The sequence below is a fragment of the Cibotium barometz genome, chromosome 58, assembly GCF_041138505.1.
Source record: "Cibotium barometz isolate CiBa-2024 chromosome 58, ASM4113850v1, whole genome shotgun sequence".
Classification (NCBI taxonomy): Eukaryota; Viridiplantae; Streptophyta; class Polypodiopsida; order Cyatheales; family Cibotiaceae; genus Cibotium; species Cibotium barometz.
The window spans coordinates 14063242-14076395 of record NC_141103.1 but is presented as its reverse complement, the minus strand read 5'-3'; positions in this window follow the sequence as shown (position 1 = coordinate 14076395).

The following is a 13154-nucleotide window of genomic DNA, read 5'->3' as shown; positions in this document are numbered from 1 at the left end:
GTCTAGAATTGTCATCATGGATCGACAATCCTACCTCTTAAATTTCTGGATCGTAATAACGATCCAATTCTTAAACAATCTTCATGAATCGCCAATCCATGCTAACTCTAGTTTTGCAACCCCATAGAGAAGAACAAACAACCCCAAAAATAAAACCACCTGATGATCCAAGTTATGTAGGAAAAGAAATCATCACAAATCCTCCAGTTCAAATCACTCTCAAAGAGGAACGTGGCAAGGAAAGTGAAGATGGAGCAATCATAATGGACCAAAAGGACAAGCTTTTTGAAATGGCTTAAGAAATCCATGAAAGGGAGATATAAATTCAAAGGATTAGAAAAAACCCTTCCCAAGACATTACAACCTTACCCTAACTCGAGAGAGAGGAAATCTCAAGGTTAAATGGCATGCAAGAGTTAGTGTAGCAGACCCAACTAGGAATAGAAGGCGCTACACGAGTGATTTCAATGTTCCCCATAGAGAATTTCGATGTTCTCATAGAGAATCCCTGTCACAACACTATTAGAGCTATCTAGAGAGGAATCAAATGAAGGGAGTGTGTATTAAGTAAGGAACAAGGATTACCTCTAATAGAAACATAAGAGCCACATGAAGAGCTTAGAAATGAAACAAAAACATTAGCCCCACAAGAGCTTGAAGAAACCGAGAATATTAGGTTGCATACAAGAGAGGCTCTCCCAAGAATGGCAATATGCCCTAGGGGAATCCCTAATGGGAAGATACAATGAGAGACTTCCTTGAGAATGGGGATGGGTACCAGGCAAAACTAAACCTAGGTTATGAAGAGCATAGAAATGAAACAAAAACATTGGAAGAGCTCCAAGAGCTTAAAGAATTACCTACTGCACCATCTTGCATGGGTATGAACAAGGATTCAATGATAGTTACGAGCATGGTATCATTAAGGCCTGCATTAAAATGAGAAATCGGAACCTTGAGAATAAATCTCTTGGCCCCAAGCATGACAAACATGGCCAAATAATTGTCAATGCAAAAGCTCAAACCAATTGGAGAAATTAAGGACACAGACTAAGCTATGAGATGCACATTCAAGGATGTTCTAGTCAGTGCAGTTTGGGAAGTACTACGAGGGTGATGATATGAATGCCACCATACCAATCAAGTTGGTATGGTGGCATTCAAATTGTTTGATTGGTATGGTGGCATTCAAATTGGTATGGTGGTCACTCCTCCCAATCAAATTGGGAGGAGTGACCACTTTGATTGGGAGTGACCACCATTGCAATCCTTGACGAGGAGCGGGATTGGATTTCTACCAAAGACATATGGTAAAGATGGGGAAGAAAGCCTCTTAAAAGAGAAAAAGTGTTCCTCAACTTAGAAGATGGGAATTTAGGAACCCTTACGGGAATTCTTAAGGATGTTGAGGTAACTTTGTGTAGCCTAACCTATGAGCAAAAGGCCAACCAATTACAACATAATATGGGAAGACTATTTATACACCAATTATCGATGATTCACGATTGGGGATACGACATCATTTACCTCTGTTAAGAGGGAAATACCATTAAGGTAAACTTGAAGGACCATAAGTACAAAGAGGTAACCCAAATACTTATCGATGATGATGGGGTCAGATATGACGGCTTGCTCTGATTAAATACACATGCACCACTTTAGCAGACAAAGCGACAAAAGATGTAAACCAAAGGATGAAACTTCCTTAGCATCATTACCAAACCCCAAAGAGGAGGAAAACTAGATGCACTTTTTTCCACAATGGATGTATGTCCTACACCAAATGGGGGAACATAGTAGAGAAGTGATCCTAGTCAAGATTGTGACCCTAGTGCTTCCAAGAGTAGAGATACTGGAGGAGGATGGGGTACAGACTTGTGATGAAGTGAAGATGGTTTACAATGCGGATGTGGAGAGTATGGAGGAAGATCCTATTGTTATGGATTTTCTTGGACACCTTGATGGTGGTATGGTTCCTGCGATGAATGATGTGGATGTTTTTCCATTTGATGCATTATGTGCTGGGGAGTCTTTGGACGATGATACCAGAGGGGTTGGCAACACTCAAGAAGATATGCATGTAGATTGGGCTGATGAAGAGCGTTGTGATGTGAATATTGTGCTTGAGGATGATATGTGGGAAGTTGCTAGCCTTGATGAACAGGAGCCAGAGATAGACATGGATGTAAATATGGTTGAGAATGTAACTATAAGGCTTCTTTACATATTGCTGAAATGCTAAAGACAAAGTCCATGGATGACAAGGATTCTGAACCAGTGGAGTTGTATGGTTGTGAAGAGATGCCTATTTTACAAGAGTTGGAAGTGCTTGTGGCTGCTGTTGGAACAGATGTGGATTTTAGTGTGCATAAAGGTCAAAATGTTGGAACCTGGCCTTCACTGGTATTGATGAATTGGATGCTAGATGTTGCAATGCCACAGGTTTTGAAGACAGGGAGGTTTGTTGTGGGTGAAGTGTTCTTTCATGGTTTACTTGAAGAGCAAAGGCTTGAGGGAGATGCTGCATGGTCAAAGTCTGTGAATGCTTATCAAATGATGGACGAAAATGATTTTGTGACACATATGGTTGACGTTTGGTATGTAGTGATGCAGCCATTATTTTTCACAGATGTTGGGAAATGGAATGGTGAGTTACAGCAGTTTCCTTTTGATCCTGGTGGATAGCTATTATACTTTATCTTTTTTCTGCTGAGCATAAATGCTCTAGCAGGCAGGGGGGTTGGCAAAGTATGTCAGGCAAAATTTTGTAAAGTGTTTTGGGCTTGTGTACATATGGGATGCATGGCATGTAAAAAACTTTGCCCTGAATGCCCTGGCAGGTGTACAAAGTGGATGGTTTTGCAGTAGGCTAGTACAGCGTGGTCTGCTGGAGATGGTATCAGTCATTCGGTCGCTCTGTATGTGTGCGTGTCCCAAAAAAATAAGTGGGCACTTTTAGGTTGTATTCGAAGGTGTGCAAGTACATGTGTGGGCAATTAATTGTTGGGGATGCCAATTTAGTGTGTGCCTGAGATGGTTCTGGAAGGGGAAGCATATGGAAGGTGATGGATGCGTACATGGCAGGAGAGAGGTGGTGCAAGGGGACTTCGATGAAAAGGAAAGATGCCGATTCAGGCCAGGGTGGCGGGTTCTTCCAGAACAAAGGCGTCCGCAGCAAAGCCAAGAAAAGGAGGTGGTGGTGTGGACTGCAATAAGAGAAAAGGGAGAAAACAGTGACATCAGAGAAGAAGACGTCGACTGTAAGCAACGGAGAGAGAAGGTGTTGAATGTGAAGTGATGAAGGTCGGCTGGTGACGACGTCAGAGAGCGATGTACTTTGTGGTGGTTGCTGCCTCTGGATGCAATGAGGGGTAGGTGTTGCTTTGGTTGGTTTTGATGCTGGCAGTTGTTGCTGGTAGCGGAGAGTTTGGAGATGTAGCTGTTTGCAACAGTGAAGCCGTGGAGGAAAAAGACGCCGACTGTAGTAGGCAGAGTGAAGGAGAGGAAGACGTCAAAAGAAAAGGAGAGAAAACATTGACTGCAGTTCCGCCAAGTGCAACGAAGACCTCGGCTGTCTGTTTGTGGTCAGATGCAGAGAAGTCCAGCAAAGGAGACGCTGGTGATGATAGAAGAGTGGTTTGCTTTGTCACCTACGGTGGCTAGTAGCAAGGAAGAGGGAGTATAGCAGTCGGCAAGCAGGTTTGTTGTGTATTGGCGCAGCTTTGCTGGGTGACAGAGAGAGAGAGAGTGTGCGCGTGTGGTTTTTGTGGGTTACTGCCTCCTGGTGTCTCAGGGCAGAGGTGTTGGTTTTGTTGATTAGCTGTGGCTGGTGTCTGGTGATGCCAGAGAGTTTTTTTCTTGTTGGGGTGCAGCTCGTAGTAGCGAGCGGGGACAACCTTGTGAGTGTACATCTTGTGTGTTGATGGGAAGGTGTCGTGTATGTAAGATGGTTGTGTGAGGAAAAGCTTCTGTGTCGGAAGAAGCTTGTATGAAGTGTTGTGACTGGGAATTCAAGATGAATGATACTGGTGATGTATCTAGCTATGGTTGTGTGTTGGTATCCTGTGTGTGTTGATTTGCAGGAGAAGGCGTGATTGATGTGTTTGGTGGTGTAGTCCATGGGTTTACACTCTCACAGCGCACTTTATGCTAGCCTTCGATTACCTCGTCATGCACACAGTGGAAGTAAATGTGGTTGCTAGGTTACTTTGACTATGGTGCCCCTGTTTGGTGCTAGTAATTTTCAAGGTTGGGGGAGTGGGAAGCTATAGAGGCCTGTTCCCTTGTTCTTTTTTCCACTCCGCAATAGTCACCTCTTATGTGCACTTTTATTGCCTAAGCATGCTTGGCAAGAGGGTATGTTGCCATAGCTTGGCAAGAGCAATGGTCCACATAAAAAATGGCCATGACCTTGATTCATGGCCATGTCTTTGGCATGGCCACCATGAAGCAAGGTCACGGTCATGTTTTTTCAAACTCCCCCCTTGCATTTGTTGAAGCAGCTTCTTCATCTTCATAGGAGGATTAGAGTTGGATTTAGGCCCATCTCACAGGCAACTTGTCTCATATTTCAGATCTTCAAAATAAAGCAAAGACAATGTTTGACTCATTATAAAGAGAATAAGAGTATCTAGTGAAGATGGGGCATCTTTGGAAACACTCTAACCTTTCGTTCCAAGATAAGCATGAAGGAATGGCACACACAAAAGTCCTCAGATGTATGTGCGGTTCAAAACAAAAATGAGCCCCTTTTCTTGTAGTGACACATGGGAGTTGGAGGGGATAAGAATCCCTTATGCAAAGGAAGGGTAGAATGGTTGAGGGGTAGAAAGGGACCTTGTGTGGTGTTGGACACATACTTGTGAAAAAAAAGACAAGATGACAGCAAAGATAATGTAACAAAGTCAACCAGGGTAGACATGAATACAGGTATGTTTTATGGGCACATGGGGTCTTCACTCTCAAAAACCAAAACAAATAAATAAGGCATCCAACACCTTAACTGTTTCAAGATCTTAACTCCAAGACTCTTGAGTTAAGAGTATGGTTCTTGTATGGATTGCACATGGATTTTTTAATTTGGCATCAAATTAAGGAGTTACAAGTGTTGATGCTCTAATGTGTATTTATGTTTGTGTTTAATGTTGTAAGATTGGAATGCTTTGATTTACATTTACATGTACATACCATGATCATCTACCCTCAGAGAGTTTGGAGGAGATTAGTAGAGTGGTTAAGATAAATTTCTAGGAAGTACAAGATGTAGGTGAAGAGGTTGAAAGCCATACTGTTGAGATGGTTTGGTTACAGGTAGTAGTCTCATGAGATGGAGGATGAGATGGCACCAAAAGAGGCTACCATGCAAATTGTTCCTTATGTTATGAGATCTAAGATTCCTCTTCCACATGAGAACATGGATGAGAATAAATTTTTTATGGATAGGGGAGAAGATATAATGCAAAAAAACAGGCTTTTTAGTTATTTTCAATGTCCAATGGTTCAACTATGCAAGCTTATTCTATATGCAAAGGTGAGGGGATTGAGAGGAGATGGGTATGTTCCAAAAAAGGGTGCCTTCATAGTGTCCATGTGGACATGTGTTAGAGAGAGAACATTGATTAGTGAGGAGATAATGGCAGACTGGGATCCTATTTGCCAAGATATCAACAAGGAGTTTGAGGAGGATATTCAAAGAATCCTAGAATTGCATATGTTTGTAGAGGATGTTTTTTGGGAAGGGAATCACCGTACAGCGGCTTGGAAGGCTGCAATAAAAGAGAGATTTTCAAATACAAGGGCAAAGTATCACCGTGTTTTGTGTACCATCATAAATTCGACAAGTGCATGAGATTGCACTTCTATCAAGCTTGCAAGCGAATGAACTAGTTAGTATATCTTTGTCTTTGTTTATTTATGAACTATACAACTTTTTCAAAGTTCACTTAATGGATCTAAAATGGCTGTCTTTGAATATATGCATGTGATGTTTCCTTGTGTCTCCTAACATATGGATAAGAAAACAAAAGAAACTTTTCTAAAATTTTTATTTTTGGGTCTTGAACTTCAATGAGACAATTATATTTTTTTTCTAGTTTGAATACACATGCTTTGGTTCGGACAACATTATGAGATGAGATAGTGAATTGTGAAAACATTTGTTGTGCAAATCATGAGGACTACTTAAAGGATCTACCTGATGGAGATTGTTTCTATGATGCCATCATTTATCAATTGCATGGTTTTCATCTTTGTTGCATGCTTCGATGTTTTAGGTTCAAATCACACAATCGTTGAACAAGAAGCTCAAGCAGGAAAGTCTATCATTGTCTGATGCCAAGATTTGAAAATTGGAGGAGAAGGAGACCGAGGAATCGGCCTCTCGATATGGTGATAGAATTGGGAAGGTAAAGAAAGTTTGTCACTACCTTTTTGGAGAGTTTCCAAATAAAGTATGATTAATGTGTGGTTGGAAATGTCAGCTTGCAAGCTTTTGAAAAAATAGGACAATTTTTGAGCAAGTGCTTTGTTCATGTATCTCTGTGCCATCTTTTTGTTTGTTTTTAAATTCTCAATATAATTGACCCTAAGCATGGTGATGAGACTGGTGTTCCAAAGCATGGTCTCTGAAATGGGGAGCAAATAGCTATGAAACATTGAAGAAGTTAAACCTGCCTGCCCTGTGTGATATTCTCATCAAATCTAAAATGTATTGGTTGTCTTTGCTAGAGGCAAACAAGACCACTAAATCTATGTTACACCTTGCTCGAGGAGATCACATTTACATACAGTAAGTTGTATACTTCTATTGCACTTTGGATTGGCTCATGGCACACTTTTTTATTGGACTCCTACATTTGCTGTTCATGCATTTGCTATTCATGCATTCTCGTTTTAAGATGTGGTTGTGTACATATTTGTTTTTGTTGTGTAGTTGGCTTCAAAGAGAAGTGAGTAGAAAAAATATTGCAGAGAGCTCAAGATCTGTTGTTGAGAGATTTTTAGGAAGCGCTTGCTAGTGTTGTGGTCCTCAAAGATTGTTTGTTGTGCCAACTACTATGAAGAGGTGCAGATTGAGAAGAGGAAACACTTATTTCCTTTGGAGACTCATGGTGGAGAGAAAAAGCACATAAAGGGTGATGCGACTACGCTGAAGAAGCTTAATTTAATCTAGATAGCAGTCCAGAGATTAGTCTATAGGTAACATCTTGTGTGAATATCTTCTTTATGAGGAGTACAATGGAATCTTCTCTAGTTCTTAGTTTACTGCTAGAAGTAAAAGAAACCTAATGTGATTTATATGCATGTAAATACATACAAATACTTCGTTTTCTTGAAAGATAAGGGTCACTTGCACACTATGCCAATTAGAGCAAAGCAGTGGTTGATGATTGTAAATACGGCCACTAGTATGTACCCTCCACCCATGCTTGGATGCTTGAAGTGGGAGATTGAAAATTGTCCATGGTGGATAGACCTAGAGAAGGGTCACGTGTTGGAGATGCAGAAGGAGCTCCATGCACAAGTTTCAAAAGATCAGCCCAAGGTCATTGTGGAGAAGGCTAATGAATCACTAAATGGAGGTAAGAAAATCATGCTTGCCTTTTATGCATACTTTGTGACTATTGCACGACAATTACCTCTAACTTAGTTTTCCAAAGGTCGTGGTGGAAAGGGAATGCGAAAGCATGGTGATACACTCTATGAGGATGATGATGCTGGGGGGTCTGAAAATACAGCATCCGAACATGATGAGTGTCATTTATGGCCTTTCACCTCTTATTTAATCTATTTTGCATTCACCTCTTATTTGAAATAATTCTTTTGGGTTTAGGTGTTGGTGAGTCCAGTGGTGTTAATATAGATAGGGACATTTCAAATTGAGTGACCACTTACGTATAGCAGTCAGACCATATGCTTGGAGAGGATTTCTTGGGGGATGATCCCAAGTGTCTGGCTATAGTTGGTGACTACATCGCTATTGGCAAAGGATTTTTTAGGAGGAATGAAAAATCTAACATTCATGAATATTCATAAGCATATGCAGAGGTGCATGTTTGCAAGGTCGAGAGTTTGCAAGGAAGGGGAGGTCCGTGTCTTAGGTAGCAGATTTTGTGTTTTTGGACCTCCCCTTCGGAGTTGCCTTCTTGGGACACTATCATAGAGGACCATGTGCAATATGGAGTTTCATTGGCTGCATCAAAGCTCTATGATTTAGGGTGGTTGTTGATTATGGGATCCATGGGAGGTATTCCATGTACATTCTACCTATCACTTGGTTTGAATTTTTTGATTTGAAAAGGGTTTTAATGCAATGATTGTTTTTGCATTGTAGGGGAGACTATTGGTTGGGTAGATTGGTATTGTCATATATTAGATCTAGAGGTATGGTGGTGGATTGTTGTCACGCATTACCTCGGGGAATTTACAAGCCATATCTTATGGCATCACGTGAGTGTAAGGGATGGGGGTTTTTGGAAGGGGGGCTTAAGCTTATAAGTTAGGGGGTGAGGGGGATTTATGATGGTGGGGGGGGGGACAAGGGAGCAAGGGAGCAAGGGAGACTAAAAGTAGGGATTTCATTTCTTTTTATAGTTTACAATATGTGATCTAGTGGTGTAGTTTGAAAACTTGATTAGTTTACCATTCTTTTAAGCTAACTACACATGGAACAATTTTTGGAGAGTACATGTAGGTCTTTGTGCTTCTAACACTTACATCCATGCTACTTCCATGGGCTACAACTTGTCACATGTATAACATCAATATTTGCTATTTGATTTTTAAATAGGGGGTACTTGAATTTCATGATTTGGGACTCATATGCTTAGAAAGGGGTATAGTTTATTTTTTAGAGAAACTTAAATAGGGGGTTTTTATGAGTTTCATGCATGCAGGTGACGTCCCCTTTCTATGGAAATTGAATTCCCGGGTGCATCACTCCCCGTATGGTCACCAGAGAGGCACTATCTTTGGTTTGAGAATTTGTCTTTCTTGATTTGCAGTATACTTTGTCTATGCTCTTTGTGGTTCATAGATGAGGGATGGTTCCTCCTTTGTTTTTCTTGGAGAGTTCGCTGCTCTTTGAGGCTCTACATATGCGGCCTTTGGATTTAGTTCCTTACCACCATTTTCTTGAGATTCCATGCAGTGGAGAGCATGTCAGTGAGATATTCATGGAGCCTTAGAGAGGAGTGTTACATTTATGGCTTTCTTTCTTGAGTTATTATGTCGTCATGGTAGTATTTGCCTTTGAGTTGGGATGTGGTACTGCCCTTATTATCAAGGCATGTTTAAAGATAGGCCATGTGTGTGCCTCGATGGATAGAGATGAGAGACTTATTGCATCATATGTGCAACTGCTGCATCTTGCTAGGAAGCGAGGAAGACATGGAGAGGCTAGTAGTAGTTCACAGGTTGCTATAACGATGAGGTTGACACACGTGTGGGAGATAATCCATACGACCAGTGAGCATCTGCACCTTCTTCTTAGTTTCAGTGGGGTGGTTGTTTGTTTGTGTATTTGGATTCTTATTTATCTTTTGAGGCTTTTACTTGATGTGGATTTCACATTAGGTGTATGCTGTGATTTCCTAGTGAGCATCTGCACCTTCTTCTTAGTTTCAATGGGGTGGCTGTTTGTTTGTGTTTTTTGGATTCTTATTTGTCTTTTGAGGCTTTTACTTGCTGTGGATTTCACATTAGGTTTACATTGTGATTTCCTATGGTTTTGGATGTTAAGATTCTGGTTGTGGATTCCAATGATTGTTGTCTCACTTACTGGTCAACATAGTTATGTTGTTATTTATAGCCTTATTAATGATTGTTGTCTCACTTACTGGTCAACATAGTTATGTTGTTATTTATAGCCTTATTAATGATGCCAGGTTGCTAGTCAAATTTGTGTATGTGGTGATAGTGAATTGGCCGCACCTCTAATAAGGTGAGGTTGACTCAACTTGATGGCGTGGTTGTGTGAGATAGGGATTGGAATGTTCAAACTTGTTTGTGATGCTTGAAACCTATTTTTGTTTTGATTTCAATGCGAAGTAGGCTACCCCAATATGCGGAGGTGATGGCAAGGACAATGGTTGAAGACCCAAGATTTGAGATGAAAAATAAGGAGCAACGCCACATCTACCATTTGTTTATTTGATGATGAGTGTGACTCTACGTGACTACCTATCAGTGAGCTTCTAGACATTGCCATCCATAGTTTTGCGAGCGACTTCAAATGTTTCATGTGATTGTTCTTGTTCATGAGCTTCCAAGGCCATTTTGGAAGTAGCTAATTTTTATGGGGAATTCACTTACACTAGCACATGTGTTTGTTCATACCCTCTTCATGTAGTGTGCGTTCGTTGCATTGGGATTGATTTTGAATGTCACAAATTGAAATTGAAATTCAACAAAACAATTTTGAATGTCACACATTGAAATTGAAATTCAACAAAACAACTGGTCTTCTTTTTGGGCTCTCCTTTGCATAGAGGGAAGGCTTAGCAATGGTTTATGTGGTTAAGAAGTCTCACCATTATCTTTGGGCAAATAAATTTGTATTCTTTGTAGACCATCATGCTTTTCACTACCTTATAAACAAACCATGTGCCACAGGGTGAATTACTTGTGGTTATTACTTCTTGATTTAAATTTTACAGTGTCATTTTGCTAAGAATAGTCACACGTTAGAAACAATCAGCTATCTAGAATTTCCAATGAGAAGGGACCAACAGGGGTTGAGGACAATCTTCTCGATGCACGTCCCTATTTCAGATAAGCATAGTGCCAAGGTGGAGTTATGAGATTGCATAGTATTTAAGAAATGGACTTCCCTTAGATAAGACCATGTCCCTAAGAAGGAAACACCAGTTATAGTGAAGGCAACAACCCCATACAACCTCATTTTTTGGACAACTCTACAAGAAAGGGAAAGATGGTGTCTTTAGACTCTGCATATGTGAGGATGAGTATATTGATATTCTAGAACAAGCTCGCGTAGGACTTGTTGGAGGACACTTCAAACAAGACATCACAGCAAAAAATCCTACATGTAGGGCTATGGTGAGCCAACACTCTTTAGAGATGCCATGGAATATGTCAAACATTGTAATGTAAGTGTCAAAGCTTCACCATTTCCCAATAGTAGAAGGATAGGAATGCCTTTACATCGAATCATGTCCATGAGGCCTTTCACCAAATAAGCTATTAACTTCGTAGGACCCATTAGCTCTACTGCGCTAGAAACACACGTGTGATACATCATTGTGGTACCTATTATTTGATAAGTGAGTGGAGGCTAAGGCCATAAAGCTAATGATGCAGGAATGATTGCCAAGTTCATTTATGAGCACATCACACTAGATTTAGATGTCCTCTAGAGCTAATTAGCAACCAAGGGACCAATTTCTTAAGCGATATGGTGGAGTTTTTCTTAGAAAAATTGATTATAATGCATGGTGCTTACAAAGATAGTTGAAGCATTAAGGACAAATTGGGAGCAGAAGCTATAAGGAAAAATTGGGAGCAGAAGCTATCATCCACATTAAAGTGCCTACAAAACTTCATCTGGGACTACTCCATACAACTTAGTCTTTGGATTAGATGCTATACTCCTAATAGAATTTATGATCCCAACTTTGAGGGTAGCAAATCAAATGAAATTGACAGGTGCAATGAGTTATCTCAATGACTCATAGAGCTTGAGAAACTTGATGAAGTGAGGCTGCACTCTATGGTGGGAATGTATGCCAAAAAAAGAGAATAAAATACCAAGAGGTTCAAGGAAGGGGGCCTAGTCCTACTTTATAACCTCAAGAAGAACCAAAAAAATTAAAGTTAAGAGGTATGGGTCCTTTTAAGATCTACAAATGCATAACAAGAGGGGTAGCCTACCTGATGGAGTTTAAATCAAAGGATTCCTAGGAGCAAGCTTAGAAAGTAATATGGGTTGCTATCCTATGACCAACTTCAAGCCATTCATGAAACTAAAAGAAGGAGAAAATACAAGGCTGAGATGAAGAGATGAGCCTAATGGGAAGTTAAAGCTCCAGGCGGAGAAAAGAAAAACAAAGGAGAGGTATTATTCTTGTCCACATGGCTAAAATGCATAATGATCACGAGGAGGAAGAGGTAAAACCCACAAGACTTTACCTAGACTTCCCTATAGTAGACACATAAACAATAGCTAAACTTGCTTTATTAGATATAGGGGTTGGAAGAAACTTAATGTCATATAAGACATGGGTTTCATTAGGAAATCGAAGGTAATTTCTATGTTATGTGACTACACGCCAGAACAAATCATCATTGGAAGGGGATGGATAGCCAAACATGACTATAGCATAGATTGGACAATGAGGACAACCACAATCAATCTTGCACAATGGACTATAAGTGTTCCTCTCGTGGAAGGAGAGCTGAGACAAATCTTCTACCCCTTGATACCTTTGCCCCTCTGCCATGCTATGCATAGCCCTCTCCAAAGATCTGATGCCTTTAGAGGAAAAAGAGTTGGAGACATGAGCACTGATATGATTGGAGAACTTGACCAAAAAGGAAAATCTTTTAACTTTAACTTGCAAAGGTTGCCCAGTAGAGCAAGGATGACCAAATGGACTCTCTATTTCTAAGGGCTCAAAGAATCCACTTGGTAGCTAAAATGTGAGCAGAGTCTTGCAAGGTGGAATACTAAGTCCACCTTCCTCTTTAGGGAGAGAACACATGGCCTAGGCCACTTTGAAGAGCCTCAATTCCATAAAAACCTTCTAATCATAGACTCTACAATGCTTAACCCAATATTAGAAGGCCACTTTGAAGAGCCTCAATTCCATAAAAACCTTCTAATCATAGACTCTACAATGCTTAACCCAATATTAGAAGGCATATAAGGATAGATTCTACAACTCTTAACCTAGTAATAGAAGGCATCTAAGCATAGATTCTACAACTCTTAACCCAATAGTAGAAGGCATCTAACAACTCAAGAAGTAATTCAAAAACCCTAAGAGATAATGCTTGATTACCAATTTTATACCTACTTAATTGAGCTATTTTTCCCTCCATTTACTAATCTTGACCTGGAACTTCTCAAGAGCCCAATCCCATCTTTGTTTAGGACTAACTCCAAAACCCATTGGGATGCCCAAAAGTCTAAATAC